At 50.9% G+C, this 19861-nt stretch overlaps 1 protein-coding gene across 3 annotated transcripts in view; it reads right to left on the minus strand.

Moving 5' to 3' along the window:
• PIK3CD (phosphatidylinositol-4,5-bisphosphate 3-kinase, catalytic subunit delta) overlaps window positions 1–19861 on the minus strand; it is a 51910-nt gene that overhangs the window by 15735 nt on the left and 16314 nt on the right. For all 3 annotated transcript variants that reach the window (XM_012662646.1, XM_012662647.1, XM_012662645.1), the window contains exon 2: window positions 8308–8423. The gene's annotated coding sequence lies outside the window, so the exon portion shown is untranslated. The remainder of the gene's footprint in view (window positions 1–8307; window positions 8424–19861) is intronic.

The following is a 19861-nucleotide window of genomic DNA, read 5'->3' on the forward strand; positions in this document are numbered from 1 at the left end:
TTGGTATTGTCAAACCTACTCATTTTTGCCAATCCGATGGGAATGAAATGGTCCCTGTTTTAATTTGCATTTCCTTGATTATCCATAAAACTGTTATCTTCTGCAAATAGGCTACTTATTATTATAACCTTTGCCCATTTTCCTGTGGGGTTACTTATCTTTTTCTTATTGGTTTGTATAATTTCTTTCTTTCTTCCTTTTTTCTTGCTCTGTTGTCCAGGCTAGAGCGCAGTGGTGCAATCATAGTTCACTTCAGCCTCTAAGTCCTGGGCTCAAGTGATCCTCCTGCCTCAGCCTCCTGAGTAGCTGGGACTACAGGTGCGCACCACCACGCCTGGCTGATTTTTTGTAGAGATGGGTCTCACTATGTTGCCCAGGCTAGTCTTGAACTACTGGCCTCAAGTGATCCTCCTGTCTCAGCCTCCCAAAGTGCTGGGATTATAGGCGTGAGCATTGCATCTGGCCTAGGATTTCTTTATATATTCTAGATTCCATTTGATTAAATGAGTTGGAAATGTCTTCTGAGTCATCCTTTCACCTTGTTTATACTGTCTTTTTGATGAATAGAAGTTTTTAATGTTGATGCAGTCAAATTTATCAATCTTCCTTTATGTTTTACAATTTTTATTCCTTAAAAAAATACTCCCCTACCTACCCAAAGGTCACATTCTCCTAGATTTAAAAACGACTTTTTAAAAATAGTTGAAAGGAAACGTTTGGTTTAAGAGAAATGTTCTTCGGGTGGCAGCACCAGTTGGTCCAGGCCTTGCCCTCGGCTGGCGGCAGAGGCTGCTCTGGTTGGCGGGAGCTGTGCCTGTACTGCCACACTGCCACCGTTGGGATCCGCCTCCTCTTATGTAAAAGTACATCCTACTTCGGGTTCCTCTTGCCTAAAATGACCAGCCCAATGCCTTCCTTTTTGACACGAAACCTGTGGGGGCAGTCAGGAATCCTGGGGACCCACTGCCAACGCTAAGTGTGCTCCGGCCAAGCTTGGGCAGTCAGAGGCAGCTCTGGCCACTCAGGCTGGTGAGGCCACGATGATCGCATGAGGCCTGAGCTCCCAGGGACTCTAACCGAAGGCCTGGGTTCCGAGAAAGATACACCCCTCACTCTCCTGCCCTCACGCTCGGGAAATGAAGTCTTCAACCATGTCTGGGACGCAGGGAAGTACTTTAGCTCAGAGGAAGACTCGGCCTGGTGTGCATAGGACATCACCAAATGCCAGAGACGGTCACCAATGAGACAACACAGGGGGAAGTGGCTGCTCCTCCCCTCTCTCTGGGCCCAGGACCTAGAGCACAGCAGCCGGTCCCACTGTCTCCCCCGGTGAAGCCCAGACATACCACTCTTCTGTACGTACAGGACAGAGACGCCAGCTAATCCAGGGACTTTACAACTTCCCCGAGAATGCAAATCGGTACAACCACTGTGAAAAACCATTTGGCAGGATCTACCAGAGCAGAACACCCCGACGCCCTAGGACCCAGCAATTCCTCTCCCAGGTACAGGCCCCACAGAAACGCGAGCACACATGTGCCGAAAGACACGTACTGGAGGGTCCACGGTGTCACTACTCACAACAGCCCCCAACTGGAAACTTCCCAGATGCACACCAGCAGTACAGTGGAAAAATAACTTTGGTATCTTCTGCCCATGGGATGGCGCACAGCAGTGAGAATGAGCGACCCACGAGCACATACAACATAAACACGTCTCACACACACAGAGCTGAGCAAAGCAAGCCGGCTACAAAAAGTATGAACTCGTGATTCCAACTATATAAAGAAACACACACAGGAAGAACTAATCATCTATGTTGGCAGAAGAGATGGGGTTACCCCAGGGTGGGGGGCAGAGACTGGAGGGGGAATGGGGGGCTTCTGAGTGCTGCTAACTTTTTTACCTGGGAGCCGCAGACTTGTCACAAACTCAATGCACCCTCAGTCCAAGCGGCTCTGGTGGGCTGACTTCACTTCACTCCACTCCTGGCCACTGGGAGAGCCTGAGACCCAGGCCCAGCCAATTGGAGGCCTGAATTTCCCCAGCCACAGGGACAAGACTGGAGGAGGGACTGGGACTTAGGCCTAGCCAGTCACTGTATGTCATCTCCCTGGCTGCCGTGATTTCTGCACAGCCATGTGAGTATCAGTCCAGTGGATTGTGACATCTAGACTTCTGTGGGGACTTCTTCCTGGGATAGCAGAAAAGACAGACTATCTACCTGGAGCTGCTAGTAACCATGCGCATCAGTAGGGGCAGAACTTGAGAAAAGACCAACACAGAGGAAGGCAGAGCTCAAAGTGGCGGGTGCAAGCCCAGGTCCTGAGGATGCCTCTGATTCCCTGGATCCAGCCATGCCTGAAGCTAGTCCTATCCCTGGACTTTTTAGTTGTATCAGCCAATAAATCCCTGCTGCCTCTTTTTTTTTTTTTTTTTTTTAACTTACAGCAGTTTGAGTTGGGTTTTCTGTCACTTACAGCCGAATGTATCTATTTCCATTAATGCAGCTGCATGTTCCATTTTTAGAAGCTTGTATAGTTTAGAAAGTTCTTTCCCTGGAAGTCAGCCTGCCTCTACGAGCCAGGCCCTGTCCTTCGTGCTGCTCTGGAGAGGCAGGCAGAGGAGTCCACCTGACCACTCCTACGCTGGACGGCATCCCTCCCTCTTTGGGCCAGGTACCTCCAGGATCTCACCGTTCTCTCTACGACACGGTTTTTAGATGCTTTTGCCAAAGTCTGGGACTCCAAGCTAACAAGATGCCCCAGACAGGGCCTGGCAAGTTAACCGGTAGAAAGACATTCTGGGCACCGAGCTCCTATCTGCTCAGCCTGCAAGTGTATCACGCTCCCCCCGCCCCAAGGAAGGGTTTTGGTGACTCTATCACTAAGCTTGTCAGCTGCCAACCCTCCAGGTATCTTTCACAGTAGGCCAGTTTCTCCCTGCCTATACAAGAATATTAATTTTGTGGCTGGGCACGGTGGCTCACGCCTGTAATCCTAGCACTCTGGGAGGCCAAAGCGGGTGGATTGTTTGAGCTCAGGAGCTCAAGAACAGCCTGAGCAAGAGCGAGACCCCATCTCTACTAAAAATAGCAAGAAATTAGCTGGACAACTAAAAATATATATATATAAAAAAAAATTAGCCGGGCATGGTGGCACATGCCTGTAGTCCCAGCTTCTTGGCAGGTTGAGGCAGAAGGATCGCTTGAGCCCAGGAGTTTGAGGTTGCTGTGAGCTAGGCTGATGTCACGGCATTCTAGCCCAGGCAACAGAGTGAGACTCCGTCTCAAAAAAAAAAAAAAGAATATTAATTTTGAGTCAAAATGCAGGAATTCACAATTATCCTTGGTAATTTCACCTCCTGAACATAATTGGATTCGCATATGATTGGATTTGATGTTTTGTATATAACACTCCATCTGAGATACATTAATTTATTCCACTATTTAACGAGCCCAATTAAGTGGCAGGAATTGCACGAGGTCCTGGGAATACAGTGGAGAGTGAGACCAAGGGTCCTTGCCCTGAAGGAGCTTTCACCAAGGAAGGGACACACACACACCCAGGTGAGCAGGCAGGAAGATCACACGTGGCGTTGCACAGTGAGGGACAGTGTGCCATGAGGGCCGAGGAGGTGGAAGCAGTGGCTGGAATTTGCTGAGACAGGGAAGCTCGAGGAAGAGAGAGATTGCCGGGCATAAGCCGGCCAGAGCCCCCTTCACACATGTTGAGTCTGAGCTTATTGAACACCCACGTGAAGACAGCCAAGGGACAAGCTCCCCAGTTTGGAGCATGGAGAAAGATCTGTGTGGTCACAGAGACATAATTTGGGGCCGGCAGGCTGCAGACAGGTGTTCAGCCACAGGGACAGGTGCGATGGCCAAGACACAGAGGGTAAGCCAGGGCCAGGGCCAGAGCCAGCCCCCAAGGAGGCAGGGTTGTATCATCCAGTGATGGGCCATGAGCAACCTCTCCCCACTGAGTCATCCAGAACCAGGAGGCGTGATGTCTCCGTCCACATCTAAGTCATTCATAAAATATTCAAGAAAACAGGACAAGAGCAAGCTCCACTCCTTTCACCTTCCCCCTTCCCGGCCAGCATGATTCACAGAAACAGCTGCACGACAGCAGAGCCCTCGGGCTGCAGGTCTCTGCCCTAGGACACTGCCACCCTCACAGGTTGTTCTGAGACGTTCCCGCTTAGACGCTCCTTGTTGAGCCCAAGTTTGGAGAACATCTGAGGGGTCTGACCTCTGAGTCCTGCCGGGCCAGCAGAGGAATTTCTCCAAGATTTTAGTGAAAGTCCTTGTGCCATCACCATCCTCCCCGCCAGCAGCCCTGGTTTCAGAGAGAAGAACGCAAGCAGGGGGCTGTGCCTCAGAGCCACAGTCCTTCCTCCAGGCGGGGAGTGCAGGGGCAGCCCACCGAACAGCGCCCGGGGCTGGAAGCCCTGCTGGCTGGCGGCTCACCCTGAGCACAGGACAGCCTCCCATGAGGTTCGGATCCTGGCCCACCAGGGAGTCCCACGATACAGCTCTCAAAATCAAGAGACAGATCCATGGTCTCAGACCTGGTAACTTGGGGAACTTGAAGATTATCTTAAGGATTCAAAAGTCAAAGAAAGCTGTGTACAAAAAGACATTCACTGTAGTGTTGTTTGTGAAAGAGACGAGGAAATGGCTAAGCAAATGATCACGTATTAACTCGATGGAATTGAATGTAGTCGTTAAAATGACACCTGTGCCCACCACGCAGCACTGCAAACACTCCCCCACTTTAAATGGAACTAAAAATGCACATATATTTATCGCTGTGACATAGGCTTGTGGACAAAACATTTCAGAAAGCACGGAACAAATGAAATGTTAGGTTATGGATGAATATGGATGTCACAATAACTTTTTAATTTTAATTTCTAGGAAATGTATACAAGTACATGATTTTAAAAATTAATTATAACTAAAATTCTTATAGCAAAAAATAGCAGTCCCGTGACCTCCACTTCCACACACACACCAGCCCCAACAAATTTCAATTGTTTCTGAGTATTTATCTTTATATTTCTAAACAGCAGAGTTATACTGGTATTTCTTGATTTTCAACTTTTAACTTCTTGCCTTAAAAAATGAGCTTGTGCCCTCCCACATATACACACATGCAAATATCCTCTCCTCCATCTTCTGAATATAACTATGTGATAAATTTTTTGTTAAATCAGTCTTTAGTGTTTACATTATATGACTATTTAAATATTGTTCAAAGCTAAGCCACATAGCATACTATGATTTTTTTTTTTTTTTGAGATGCAGTCTTGCTCTGTCACCTGGCAAGAGTGCCGTGGCGTCAGGCTAGCTCACAGCAACCTCAAACCCCTGGGCTCAAGTGATCCTCCTGCCTCAGCCTCCTGAGTAGCTGGGACTACATGTGCACGCCCGGCTAATTTTTCTATTTTTAGTAGAGATGGGATCACGCTCTTGCTCAGGCTGGTCTCGAACTCCTGAGCTCAAGCAATCCTCCCACCTCAGCTTCCCAGAGTGCTAGGATTACAGGTGTGAGCCACCGCGCCCAGCCAGCACACTGTGATTTTATTTCTTTGGTTATTCAACTTTTTTGTTTTTCCTGAAGTTGACAGTTGCCTAATTTTTTATCTTGTTTTTTTTTCTTTTCTTTTCTTTGTTTTCTATGTACAAATCACTAATTCAACTCCAAACTCTGCAACAGGTCTATAAAACTCCTTATAATATGGAAAATACGTCAGATAATCCATCAAGTCCATTTTTTTTCTTGGAGAAATTCTTCCTGGGGCTCTCAGCCACCTTGCTCCAAATGTGCCGGTTGCTGCACAGCTGTGGGACTGGGCCTTCTCTTCACCCTCACTTTGGGAATTCCCTTCACCAGTCTCTCAGCCAGCCATAGTTCTTGGCTGCAAGCAAAGAAGCTGACTCTTGGGGATTAACCAGGGAAGGAGCTCACGGGCTATCTGACATATTTGCAGTGTTTTGAGAAGTTCCACAGTTCTGTGGGAGAGCTCGAGGAGGAATTAATGATTAGTGCATTGAAAACAAAGCAAATAAAAAGATGAGGCAACTATCAACTCCAGGAAAAACAAAAAGTTGAACGAGAAAAGAAATATAATTACAGTATACTACATGGACACCACAATGCAGAGTCATGTCTATGGCAAAACTGCTGCTATTGCCACGGAGCACTGAGTGCCACTTTGTACCCCTGACGCTTCTGTGTCAAGAACTCAACCTTGCAGCTCATCACTATTGCCACCGCCAGAGCCACGGAGTGTTCTCTCTCACCCACCTGCTTCCCAGCTTTCAAAATTTTTGTTCACATCCTCCGTCATTTACTTTTCTATTTTCTTTAAGGATTTACATCTTTCTTATTCCTTTACTTTCATTTTAGTGGGATTTTGAAACACAGCCGAGAAAGACACATGCATTCAATCAGTTCTGTTGATGTGGAAGTCTCTAATAATATTTACCAATAAATAAAAATCAAGTTCTAAAAGATATACATACAGAAGACCCTCTGGGGGATATGGGGGAGGATATTCCAACAAGAAGACAATGGTTTTCTTCTGGGAGGAGGGTAGGATTATAGAAGAGTATGCTCCCAATTTTTTTTTGTATTTTCCAAATTTGACAGTAAATACATATTTTTTATAAATAAAAAAAAATGAGGATTAAAAATATTATTGAAAGGCATTTTCTGCTGGGCATGGTGGCTCATGCCTATAATCCTAGCACTTTGGGAGGCCAAGGTGGGAGGATCACTTGAGCCCAGGAGTTTGAGACCAGCCTGAGCAACACAGCGAGACCCCGTCCCTACAAAAAATAAAAAAATTAGCTGGGCATGGTGCTGCACACCTGTAGTCCCTGCTACTTAGGAGGCTCAGGTGAGAAGATTGCTTGAACCAGGAATTGGAGGTTGCAGTGAGCTATGATGATGTCACTGTACTCCAGCCCAGGTGACAGAGCAAGACCCTGTCTCTCTTATAAAAAAAAAGGCATTTTCTGACACAAAGATTAAGATAGCATAAACAGGTGTATATTAGAAACTCTAATCCCTTAACCCCCCAACATGGGTCTACATGATCCCAGCTTTTGCCGATGTTCAGAGGAGACTCGGGGTTCCAAAGAAGCACCAAGGCCTTCGGGGGCTGCTGGGAACGAGACAGGGTGCTGACAGGAAGAAATTCTGGGCTAGTCTCTGTTCTACCACAGTGGCTCTCTGTTTCTGTCTGCTTTATAGGTTAAGATTCCACTCAATATTTTGAGTTTTTAAAGAGATCCACAACCACCCAAAAAGTCTGGAATGTCCTGATGAAGATCCACAGAGAGTGAGGTCAAGGCTGAGGGAGGCCTCCAAGGCTGAACCACACTCTACCTCCTGCACCTCCTGTCCCGAGGTGACCGTAGCTGCCCCAACAGAGTGTTCTGTATGTACCCACAGAGCTTGCAAGGGGACCACCAGACCTCCCAATCATGGAGCTCACTACCCATATCCAGCTACCCCAGGACCCCAGGGGCGAGTGTTTTGCCAACATCCGGCCAGTGTCAGTCTTTGGCCTCAGTTTCCCCATTTGCACAATGAAAGGACTGCATTCATCTTCCAAGCTAATGTCCTAGAAGCTCTGAAGAGCATCCTATTACTGAGAACAGTGACTGCCAACTCTCTGGAAACACAAAATGTCCCTACCTGAGGACTCTTATGAGAAGCAACACTGAGTTACAAAAATTCAGCTGGGCACAGTGGTGCACACCTGTAGTCTCAGCTACTCCAGAGGCTGAGGCAGGAGTTTGAGACCAGCCTGGTCTCAAAATTAAGGTCTCAAAAAAAGGCAACATAGTGAGACCCTGTCTCTGAAAATTTTTTTAAGTAAATCAAATAAATTTTAAAAATTCAATCTATTTCCTTCAGAAAAAGGTTTTAATAGTTCTCTCCCCAAACAGGCCAGCCCAATTCTACCATGGTATTTGGTCAAATTTGGTATTTCAAGTCAAATACCAAATGCTACGGCTTAACAATGGCCCCCAGGGCTCCTCAAAGCAAAGCCATCCCTTCCCTTCCCAGGCAGCAGGTCTAGGAAGTAAGGTCTAGTTCACTTCCCCCCTCGTTCACTCCTAACACAAATTTGGGTCATTCTGTCCCTTTGGGCATGCTAGTCCTACAGAGAAGTCCTCCTTTGGCTGGAGAGTCACAGAGGGTGGATTTTGTTCAAATTCTTAACCTATCTATAAAATAATATCTCTTCATCCTTCCCCTACATACTTGGCCCCTTCCCCCAACCTACCTCTCTGGAATGGTCCAAGAAAGACCAGCAAAAGCTCCTCTTCCTGACAGATTAAAGATGCTTTAGAATCCGTGAGTGTCATCCCGCCCTGGACTGACTTTGAGCTCCTTATCTGCCTGGGAAAAAAAAGAAAGAAAGAAAAATATTTTAAAAAGAGTCTCAGAGACCTGTGCATTCCCTTACAGGACTTTAGCTCTAAAGCGACTGCTTCACCTCAGTCTCCCTTTTTGCAAACCAAACACATTCTGCTTGATCGGCCTTTCTTGCCATCTGTGTCGATGTCACCCCCGGCTCCCTTTGGTGGTACTGAAACTAACCCCAGAAGCATTTCCATGCGTGAAGCAGGAATATACATACAGATGACTCAGATCATTTTTAAAACTGTTTGTTGGTTTTGTTTGGTTTTTGAAAGCAAAGCAATTGATCTGAGCCAAGCCTGGGTTCAGAGTTCTGTTCAATGGATGCGAAAGTAGGTTTGTGAACTTGAGATCTTGGTTCCCTGCGTGGCTCTGTTTTCAAGGCCCAAGTCTAAAGGGAAAGTCATCCCATTAGGCTGGAGATGAAAGGAAGGGTATGAGGGGAGGGGCCGCCCACTCACTGCCTCTGCCGGTACCTTGGCAGCTCCCAGAGATAATCTGACCCCAAAGAGGGAAACAGAGACACCAGAGGTCCAACCTAGTCAGATGAATTCCAGGAGCAGGATCTGACCCCTCCTCTCAACCAGTCATAGCTACCTCCACAGCAGGGAAACTTCAGCCGGGAGCCCACTGGAAGGGCTGAGGAGGACTCCCCAGGAGCACAAAACCTAAACCACTGGCTTCTCCAGGAGACAAAAGGCAGAGCCTTCAGAACCCACTGGAAAGGTGTTTCCTGCAGGAACACACTTCCGGAGGACCAAGCTGGAGTCCTCCAGGCTGCAGCCCAACCAGCGCAAGAATGCTCCATGGACCCGGCCGCATGAGCCCAGGAGCGTGGGTTTGGGGTCAGTTCCCTCAGCACCCATGGGAGAATGGCAAGGACTTCCTGAGGCGCTTCCACCAGAGAAATGGGAGGGCAGCACCAAGAGCTAAGGAATAAACAACGTCCACTGCTGACCGCTAAGGAGACTGGCCCATACTGGGATTACCAAGACAAATAGCAGCAGCTCTGGCACAGGAAAATGAGAGATCACAGGGAAAGCACTTTCAAAACAGGAAAGACAAAGCAAAAAAGCATGATGGAGCCGAGAGAAGGAAGAGTCAAAGAAGGTAAGGAAAGAATTAGTCCTCAGGAATTCGGGTCAGGAAATACGGAGCCAGGACAGAATTCACAAGAGGGCGGTCAAGGAGACGGCCCCCCGCAGGGAGGGAGCTGGCAGGACCTCAGGACCTGGGTCTGCGGCCCCCTAGCCCCTCTGGGTTCAAGGGCAAAGCCTGGATGGACAGAGCGCAGGATGCTGGGTCCCGAGTGGGGGCGGGGGGAGGGGAGGACGCGCACGGCTACTGCTCGGTCCCTGGTGAGTAAACAGCTTGCCCCGAACAGGCGCGTCCTCGAGCGCAGCCAGCTGAGGGCCCTGCTCATCCCATCCGGGCTGCAGCCGAGACACCTGAGATCCCGACCCCCCGGGGCACAAAAGGATGCAACCAGATTAAGGGATGAGCGCATCTCACAGCCCACACCGGAGAAGCACAACGCGAGTGCGACCCTCTGCCTCGGCCTCCCCCAGCTCCCACGCCCCGGACCCCCGAGCGCCTCCGCCGACCCCGCCCTCCGCGCCCCACGCGGACAAAGCCCGGCGCTGGGCGGGGCGTTCGGCACTGGGGGCACTGGGACCCCACAGACGCCGCACAGGTGGGCTCCGTACCGGTGTCGGTGCCGGGGGCGGGGCCCGGTCTCCCTGGAGACGGTTGCCCAGGGGACGCGCGGGTGGGTCCCGGAGTGACAGGAGGACGCTAGCGTCCCGGCGGCGGCGCGGAGCCCGCAAGGGCCGGAGGGCAGGCGGGCCGCGCGCGGTGCGGGCGAGCGGGGCATCGGCGGAGGGGCGCGGCCCGGGGCGGGGCCGGGACTACGGGCTCGCGTGGGCGGGACCGGCGGGGGGCGGGGTGCCAGCCGGGGGCGGGGCGTCCCGGGCGGGGCGGGGCCAGGACCAGCGGCGGCGCAGCGCGGGCACCGGCGGCAGATTCTCACAGCCCGGCCAGGGGAAGCACCGGGACGCGACCGGCCGCGGGCCGCGCAGCTGACGCTGCAGGGCGGGGCCTTGGGGTTCGCGCGCGGAGCCCCAGAGCAGCTCCCGGACTCGGGTGGCGCGCGCGCTGGCCCCGGCCTGGAGGTCCTGCCGTGTAACCAACGGAAAGTGCCATCTGCAAAGCGAGCGAGGCCAGGCTTCCGCCAAAGAGCTTTCCCAGAAAGGGTGGGGTACGGGACCGAGTCACAGATCGGGAGCTGGGGTCACCCGAATCATTGGCCAGCCCGGGCTCTGTGGCTGTGCCCAGCCAATGGGCCTTTCCACCACAGTTTTATGTGGGATTTAGAAAATAAATTCATTGCTACGAGCTGGGTGCGTGCTTTCGTTCGTGCAATAATAACGCGGGTTGTCCCTGCACGCGCCCTTTCCACGGGCGCGCCAGTGCTCATCCAGGCGTCTACACTGCAAGGTAGGTATTGTTCTCCCTCGGGTTGTGCGTGAGGAAACCCAAGCTCAGAGTGCAAGGACTTTTCCTAGCAGACACGCTCACAGACGCGCAGTCCGCACAGCCCCTTCGCGACAGCGCTAGCTTTGGACCAGTTTGGTTTGGTGCTGAACCCATACGCTTCTTGCTCTGCTAGGGCCCCTGTCCCCTTAGAATGTTCTTTCAGGTCCACAGCCCCAGACTTAAACCTTTGCCACAGTGGAGCGCAGAGGAGGAAGGCGGGGTGCGCGGACCAGAATCGCCCCAGTCCTGTCCCGTGAGGCGGGGAAAGTGGCTTGAGGAACACTCCTTGGTGGTCCTAACTGCTCCAGGTGGGGCACCCAGGGCAGGGTCAGCTCCCCAGGCACCTCCCTAGTGCCTGCGAAGAGGGCACGGAGAATACTGCCAGCTGCTCCGGAAAATCTCGAAGGACCCCAGCATGCGCAGGCCAGGCCGCCAGGACCCGGAAGGTCCCCAGCCAGGGGGCGCGGCCCAGACCAGAGCCTCCCTCGGCCCTCGGCGACCTCTGCTTCCCCCACGACCTGGCAGCCTGCCAGGGGTCCGGGTGCCCCGGGCACCCCAAGGAGGAGAGACAAGGGGGAGGGGGGCAGGGCGGGAGGGCACATACTCCTCCCTTCCTTTCCCCAGGCCGTCCCTTGATGTCACCCCCAGACCCTCAAAAAGACACATGCTTGCATACAGATCCGTACACACATACTCAGGCACAATTATATAAATGGACACACGCACTCGCGCACTTCGCACCTTGAACGCGGCGGGCACTCACCCACCCGCACAGCGGGGCTGTGCACTTGGCAGCCTCCGGAGAAGGCGGAGCCCGGGCCACTGGGAGGGGACCGTCCCTGGCTCCGCCCCCGCTCTCCCCACCTCCCCTCCCCCTCACTTCAGCTCCCGGCCGGGGGAGCTGGTCTCGAGCAGAGCGGTGCAGCAGGAGACATCCCATGGCAGCTGGGACCCCCTGACTCAGCCGCGGTGGTGAGTCAGGCCCCCTGCAGGCTGCCCGACCCCAGGGCGGGGCGGTTCCCAAGATGAGAAATCAGCCTCCGGACCTTGCAGGGGCAGACAGAGACTGGGAGGAGTTCTGGGTGCGGAGGGGCATATCCCCTAACGGCCAGCAGCAACCAGGAAACTATAATGACCCGCGGCCAGGCTACCTAAGAGATTTCCCAAGGGGCAGACAAGCTTCAGCGGCTCCTCTACCCGCCCCGCACCGCACGTGTGGGAGTCCTCCTTCCAGCGGCCCAGCCCTGCAGTGGTCCCCCTGCTTGGAGACTTCCCTTTTTCTCCAGCATGAGTTGAATGAAAGCCAAACTCTAAGACCCCATCAGCAATGGAACCAAATGACCTGGCTCAGGGTTCAAATTGGGGGTGTCAGGCACTGGTTTCTAAGAAAAATCAAGTCTTCGAAAGGGCAAAAGGCACAAAAAGTCATCTTTCTGTATTATAAAGATGTACTGGAACAGCCCTGAGAAACTCTGGAAAAACACAGATCCTAATACATTGTTTGGAGAATTAAATGAGTTAATATAGGTCCAGGGAATGTCTCTAGAACAGCGCCTGGCATGCATGGTAAGCACTGGCTTTCACACCTGGAGGACAGACACAAAGCAATCAAGTGACTTGCCCAAGGTCACATGACTATTATAGTTAGTGGCAGAGATGGAAGAAAAACCAAAGTCTCCTTGTTCTTTGTTCACAGCTCAAGTCCTTTAAGTCCTTTCTGAAACCAAGTGAGAATATAAATAGTTTAGTGGATAAATAAATGGATTTCACCACTGTTAAAAACTCAGAGTAAATAGAGAAATTAGATTCCCACCCCTCCACTTGCTACTGCCGAAAGGGCCGATCCTCTCGTTAAGTCCCCAAACACAAGGCGGGAAACCAAAAGAGCCTCCGTGCCCACTCATTCGAGCCCTTATTCCATTCAGGGAATCCTGTAAGAGGGAAGTTTATTTGCTCCATCAGTCACTCCTTCCTCTCCTGACACTTGCAGGCCACCTCGCTGTGATGAAATCTCAGCTTGTCCCACCTGCACAGCAATATCCAACCATGAACTTTGCTGGGATTCCGCTTCTCTCTCTACTCGAATTGGCATCCGGCACTTCTAGGTGGGGTCGCATAAGACACTGATGAGTGGAGACAGACTAGGGAGGTGAAAGTCAGAAAAAACTAAAGTACAGCTAACAGCAAACAGCTAAGTGTTTGTTTTTAATTCTATTAGGAAAAACAGGAGGGCTCTGGGAAATAATCCTCCTCGAAGAGGAGAGAGAGTTTCCATATTTATTCACATATCTCCCCACCCCTTTGTTCCCCTGATATTTTTATTCTCAAAGCACAAGGATGAAGAGTCTAATTACAAGAGGCCCCTGCTCTCCTGCCAAACTTACTTACGTATTTTCATTAATCTTTGAGACTCTCACCCTAAGTTAACTCTAAAAGTGGCTCATCTGTAGTTAAAAACCAAAGTTAATTAGAATGGGGAGCTTCCTTCTTTCTTTCATCAATTCCCTAAGCTTAGACCAAAAGTCTGTGTTAATTGAGGCTTCCGAGTTTATGACCTGGGGCAGGAGTTGGGTGGGGCGGATGCTTTGTTTGCATTGCTCATTTCTTCCAAGTGTCAACGAAAGGCATTTGTGGTACGCGGTTGCAGGGAATCTCCCAGCGAGAGGTAGGAGCAAAGCTCTGGAGTTACACCTGGATTAGGATGAGTTTCTAATCTCTCCAAAGCTTCTGTTTCTTAGTCTGTAGAGGAAGGTACCAGTCCACTTGCTGACCCTGGACGGCAGAAGCAAGGATCACCCAGACGGCACACGCAGGGGGCTGCTAGCCGGTACCTGCATGCGGGGGCATCCAGTTACACTGCGTGGGGTCACTGCTTCCTGTGAGTCTTCAGTTGCCAATTTGAGTGTACGATCCTTATGGGAGGGAACGATGTCTTAGACTTTATATCTTTTATAGACAAAAAGACATTCTCTGCGGAAAAGGTCAATTGCGAATATTTATCGAATACTTACTGGGAGAAAATCAGAATAAGAGAACAAATAGTCACACATCAAAGCTACCCTGGAGTATCTGAAACTCATTTGCTAAGATCTCTTTGTGGAACCTCTAGGTGTGTTTGAGAAACTGCTAAGGGCAAGAAAATTACACTGAGGGCTAGGAAAATCTTAAAAGTTGGGTCCAAATTTGATGAAGATAAAAAGAATGAATCTGGCAGTGTTAGACTAAACACAATCACAGAGCTGTACTTAACGGTCAGTTAGTTAAGACAGGGCGCAGGTGACTTGCCCAAGTCACATAGTTAAATATATAGAAGTAAGTTCCAGTTTAGTCCCCGAGAGATACTAAAACTAACAACAACATCGACAGCAGCAGCAGCAGCGAACATTTTCTGACGTGTACTACACGGTAGTCACTGTACTGAATGCTTCATATTCATCATGACGGTTTCGAAACATCGCGGCAAATTCTTTAACACTCCTCCCATGACAGGAGGCACCTGTGTCCCTCCTCTTCGATCCGGGTGGCTTTTGACTGCCTTGACCAAGAGAGGACGGCAGAAGTGATGCTAAGTGACTTGAGGGGAGGTGGTAAAAAGCCACACAGCTTCCTCCTGGGTTCAGGCGCGCTGGCTCCTGGGGCTCTGAGCATTGAGACAGAAGTCTGACTACCCCACAGCTGCCACCTGTCCTGAAACCCAGGCAAGCCAGAAAGAGAAGCATGTGTAGGCACCCGAGTTGGCAAGAGTGAAGAAACTTCCAGATGATTCCAGCCACCATCGTTCAAGTTATTACCCACCCTTTGAGAGTCTTCCCAGCTGACCTCAGGTATAGTGACGGACAGCCAAGCTGTCCTGCTGAGCTGTCTGGATGCCTGGCCCCTGGAACTATGAGCATACGAGCACAGCTATTGCTACACCTCTAAGCTTGGAGTGGTTTGTTACACAGCAGTAAATACCTGGAACTTTGATTATCCCATTAAATCCTCAAAACAACCCCGTAAGATAGTTACAATGATCATCTTCATGAGGAAACTGAGGCCAAAGACTTACCCAAAGCTACGCAGGAAGCGGCAGAGGAGGAATCAGAACCCACCTTTAGCCACCACCTGAAACGGCTCCAACACCGGCTCGTCCAGTGCTGCACGGCACGACGCTTGGCTTTGTCGTGTGTTATGATACGTGTGCATTTTAGTGAGACCCGGCCCTGCCCCTCAAGACAGTCTCATGTGTCACCCAGGAAAGGTGTCTCTGGTAACTTCTGTTAGATGGTGTGACCCATCGCAAGGGTGACCCAACACCATGGTGGGAAGTGTCAAATGCTGTCCCCACTGGGATGGGTCCTGGGCCTGTTCTAGTGAACATCTTTCTTGATAACATAAATGAAAGGAAATCCAACAATGGGCTGATCGATTCGATAGAAATGCAAATAAAATTCATTTCTATTGACTTCTATGACTGGAGAAGTCATCTGTAAAAGTCACTCTAGCAGAAGTGGGTAACTCTTGTGGGGCCAGGCACAAGGTTGTATATATCTAAGTACTAAACTCCCTAATGGCACAGACAGAGAGGAGATTGGTCAAAGAGGCCTAATGAGAGAATGGGAGACGGAGAACTCAGAGCTGACCCAAAGCTGATTCAGAGGCGGCACCGCAGTCCTTTCAAGAACAAGCTGGCTGGGCCGTTCTCTGTATGACACTATTAACATGTCCAGTTACTTGAGCTTCCTAGAGTCATATCTTTATGTAGCTTCCACCACAGTACAGCCGAGCCGGTCTGTGTGACCAAAAGAATATGGCACACTGGACGGTATGTCACCTTCAAAATTAGGTTATGAAAGACCATGGGGGCTTCAGTCTTGTGCTCTCACTTTCTCTCTCTCTCTAGCTCTCGCATAAGCCAGTGACATGTTGTAAGGAAACTCCAGCAGCCCTGTGAAGAAGCCCACAGGAGGAGGAACTGAGATATCTGGCCAGCAAGTCACCGAGGGCTGCCAGCAATACCTTGGCAGGTATCTCCAGCCCCAGACACCTGCAGCCCCAGCTGTCAGGTGGGCAGCTCGACTGCAACCTCGTGAGAGACCTGAGCAATAACCTTCACCCACCTAAGCTGCTCCTGAATTCCTGATCCACAGAGACTATGAGCTAATAAATGCTTGTCGTTTAAGCTGCCAAGTTTTAGGGAAATTTGTTACACAGCAATAGGCAACTAATACACCCCCCGTGGCTGCTGTGTTCCTTGCTGAGTGGCCCAGCACTGCTCCAGGCTTAGACGCTCCATCAGTACTTGTGACTGAATAACAGTTAGTACCAAGAGCCCTCCCACTGTAATGGTATGAGTCACACAGATTTCTAAAGAAGCAGCAATGTGCTAAGGAGAGAAGCCAATCACAAAGGACCACACAGTGTACGATTCCATTTATACGCAATGTCCAGTGTGGGCAAATCCACAGAGACAGAAAACAGATTAGTGGCTGCCGGGGGCTGAGGGACTGGGGAGAAAGGGAAGTGACTGCTAATGGTATGAGGTTTCTTTTCGGAGTGATGAAAATGTTTTAAAATTGGTTATGGTAATGGTTGCGTAGCTGTGAATACACTAAAAGCCATTAAGCTGTGCACACTGAATGAAGTGTATGGTATGTGACTTATATCTCAATAAAGCTTGTTATACCAAAAAATGAGGAGGAGAAGAGGAAGAGAAGAGTCAAAGTCACTGGTGCCCAAGGAATGGCACCAGGAGTGGTGCCAGGAAGTCTGGCCACCTGTAGGGCTGGGGACGTGCAGGAGCCTCCCTCATGCCGGGGCAAGAGGCCACGGGCTAAGGTCAGCTAAGCAAGGCCCGGGAGGACGTGGAGAGGTGAATAGGCAATGCGGTTGCTGGCACTGGGCACCCTCTTGACCCAAGGGGGTTTGCCCACTAATCTCCCAGGGGGACCCTGCCTGGTCTCAAGCCACCTGGGGCCCAACATGAGGAGGCTGGACACGGCCCTGACTCCACATCCTCTCTAGAAGATTCCACCAGCTCTCATGGGTGTGCTTTTCCATGTGCCCAGGCCAAGGCCCTTCCTGCAGAAGGGGCACCACAGAACCACAGGCTGTCACTGTCCCAAAGGACAGTCCTCTCCCATAAATGAGCTGACTCGACAGTGGAGTCACCAAATGATGTAGGAAAGATGGTCTTTGCCAAAAGCCCCCCAAAAGGGATGGTAGGACAAAGGATTTGAATGGCAGGGGGTAAACGTGTACAACGTCTTACCTAAGAGGTGGTCAAGGTGGAAAATAGAAACAGCTTCAAAACAGACTTGGAACAAGTTGCTGGGCAAATGTCTCTTTCAGAGGCCTCGGGGGCGTTAGAATGTTTTGCCCTCTCTGGGCTTTGAGGCTGGTTTCAGGGTCAGAATCTCATAATGCAGAAAAGCCAGAGGTCAGACCCAAACAGCCCTTCCATGTTCCCTGACAAACCACCCCCCATTACATGCAAAACTGTTCCTGTTGGAACCTTTTTCTGGAGAGAGTCCATGATTTTCAATAAAATTTCAAAGGGATTTAAAATCCGACACAGGTTAGGGACCACTGGGTGGTATGGCTCTAGGGTAGGAGGCTGATGGATTTGTTTTTTCTTCCTTTGGCAAATCTGTATTTTACAAACTTTTTATAACTAACTTGTATTGATTCTATATAATTAAAAAAATATAGGCCAGGCACGGTGGCTCACGCCTGTAGTCCTAGCACTTTGGGAGGCCAAGGTGGGAGGATCACTTGAGCCCAGGAGTTTGAGGTTGCTGTGAGCTATGATGACGCCACCGCACTCCAGCCCAGGTGACAGAGCAAGACCCTAACTCCGAAAAAAAAAAGTATTCGTGCATAAACATATGTATAAAACATATATATATTAAAAACATCCACATGCATAATCAGAAGATCCCAGCCTATAATTCCTAGAAGATGTAGGTCACCCCAATCTCAAGACTCCGAAATAGTTAACATTTTTTAAAACTGCAAATTCCACTTCCCTTCTTCTGTCCTGACCTCAACCGAATCTCATACACACACACACACACACACACACACACACACACACACACACACACACACACACACACTCAGGGCCTCAGCAGCTTGGCAGTTCACCCCATTCTCTTGGGGTCAGCTCTGCAGCTGCCCAGGCACTCAGCACTCGGGCCTTCCTTCCCCACCCTGTGATCGCCTCATGGGTCGTCTGCCCCTATTCTCATGGGACCCCAGACCTGCAGACAACCCTGTAAGCATTGGGCCAAAGAGAGAGAATCCTAGGGGTGCCACAGAGGGCTCTGGACACCTCATTCTATCATTCATTGTCTGGGTCAGTCTCCCCTTGGCAGGGGCCCTCATGCCACCTGCTTCCACTCTCAGAGCAGGTCTCTGGGCCCCATCTGCACCTGGGACCAGTTCAGACTGTCCCAGAGCAACAGTCTCTTCACCACTGATTAGACTTGTTTTGGGGGCTACTCTGGGCAGCCCGCATCCCTGGACGCCTTAGGTCCCTTTTCTCATTTAATCATCACGACAAGCCCCTCAGGCAGGTGCTCTGTTTTACCAGTGAGAACGGTGGGGCTCAACGAGGTTACGGCTCCATAGCTAGTGAACAGGGGGCAAGAGCTGAACCTGGGTGGACCCCGGAGCCCTCCTCTTAACAGTGAACCACACTGTCTCTCCTGGGCCAGTGCACAGGAACTGGACAGTGTCACCTGCCAGCTGGAGGACCCTTAGGTCAACTTCTTGAGAACGGTCCAAGAGTTGGGTGAGGAGACCCTTGGGATTGCAGAGGCCAGGCCCTGCTTCCCCTGGGCAGAGGGCGAGAACAGGCACCACCCTGGCAGACTGGAGCTACACCCTCCTGGCCACTCTTGCTGTAGAGTAGTAGTCCCCAACGTTTTTGACACCAGGGACTGGTTCCATGGAAGACAATTTTTCCATGGACCAAGGCAACGGTGGCAGTGAAGCTGTGGTTTCAGGATGATTCAAGCACATTACATTTATTGTGCAATCAAACCTCTCTGCTAATGACAATCTGTATTTGCAGCCGCTCCCCAGCGCCAGCATCACTGCCTCAGCTCCACTTCAGATCATCAGGCATTAGATTCTCATAAGGAGCCGCAACCTAGATCCCTGCATGCGCAGTTTACAGTAGGGTTTGCACTCCTATGAGACTCTATTAACAATGCCTCCACTGGGCTCACAGAAGGCGGAGCTCAGGTGGTGATGCGAGCGATAGGGAGCGGCTGTAAATACAGATGAAGCTTCGCTCACTCAGCTCACCCGCAGCTCACCTCCTGCCCTGCACCCCGGTTCCTAACAGGCCACAGACTGGCACTGGTCTGAGGCTTGCGGGGTTGGGGACCACAGCTGTAGAGGATCAGAGTCCAGGAAGCCAACTCCACCAGAGACCGGGACCTTCAAAAACAAGGAACTCTGCCTGGGAGCCCTTCTGGTCCTGGTGGAGGGTGGCGGGGTGGGGGGTGGACAAGCGAGAAGAGAAAGGAGCCAGGAAGCCCCTTCTCGCAGCCCACTGACTCCCAGACAGAGGCCACACCCATGCCCCTCCTAGGGGGAGATTTAGCTGGAGACTCCCTGCTCCAGCTAAAGGCTCCCTCCTGGACACAAGCACCTGAGTTTGCAGGCAGCACGGCACAGAGGTTAAGGGCTGGCTCTGCCACTTTCCAGCTGGGTACTACTTAGGCCGGTGACTTAAACTTCCTGTGTGCCGGTTTCCCCACTGGGGGATCACGGTAGTACTCATCACACAGGTTGTCATAAGAAGAGTTAGTTTAGTGTTTTCAAAGTACCCAGAACGCTGCCTGGCACAGAGTGCGCACTAAAAAGTGTTCGTGGTTATCATTATTAGACCC

Source organism: Propithecus coquereli, unplaced genomic scaffold (genome assembly GCF_000956105.1).
Source record: "Propithecus coquereli isolate 6110/MARCELLA unplaced genomic scaffold, Pcoq_1.0 Scaffold77, whole genome shotgun sequence".
NCBI lineage: Eukaryota > Metazoa > Chordata > Mammalia > Primates > Indriidae > Propithecus > Propithecus coquereli.